The sequence below is a fragment of the Brassica oleracea genome, chromosome C2, assembly GCF_000695525.1.
Source record: "Brassica oleracea var. oleracea cultivar TO1000 chromosome C2, BOL, whole genome shotgun sequence".
NCBI lineage: Eukaryota > Viridiplantae > Streptophyta > Magnoliopsida > Brassicales > Brassicaceae > Brassica > Brassica oleracea.
In genome coordinates, this window is record NC_027749.1 from 47,712,307 (window position 1) to 47,713,089 (window position 783).

Sequence of the window (783 nt, forward strand, 5' to 3'; positions counted from 1 at the left end):
AAAATAAACAAACTGAACCTAAATCGAGAATCCCAAACCTTGATGCCAACATCTGCAGTAGTAATCAATGGATCTATCCTCACTCATCCTTCCAGTGGAAACTTCCTGATCTATCTTCACCCATTTAAAAGATCGCTACAGAAACAAGAACGGACGGACGGCACCGACAAAAAGAGATGAAAGAGAAACATTTTTTTCTGTTGGAATGAAAAAAATCGTTGAAGGAAAATTATTTCTGTTTGTTTCGCGAAAAAAAAACAATATGGGCTTCGAGATTGGGCCAAGGTCAAGATATTTTTGTTCAATATGATGTAGCATTTTTAAAATGGTTACAAACTCGCCAATTAAATATATCATATTGGGCTTGCAAAATTTAATTACCAGAATCATGTAGTTTTTGGTTTTTTTGGGTACCTTTTTCATCAGTTTAGATTATTACTGTTTAAAAACTCTATAATTATTACTTTAATATATACTTTAAATCACAAAGGTTGTAGTATAATTTTATAAAACACCCACAATTGGCAAACATAATACTCAAATATTTTTACTAAATAATGTTCATGTTACTAATAAAATAGAAAAGTTGTTCCAAAAAATATATACATCATCGTAATTTCTACGTGGACACTAAACATGGTGAACAAAATACACCAATCTCAAAACCTATAACTATGAAACTGTAACATTAATTTTTAACATATAATCATTTAGAACATACATCTGCGCGGGCGCGCGGGTCCAAAATCTAGTATATATTAGAACTGATGTAGCTAAAATAGA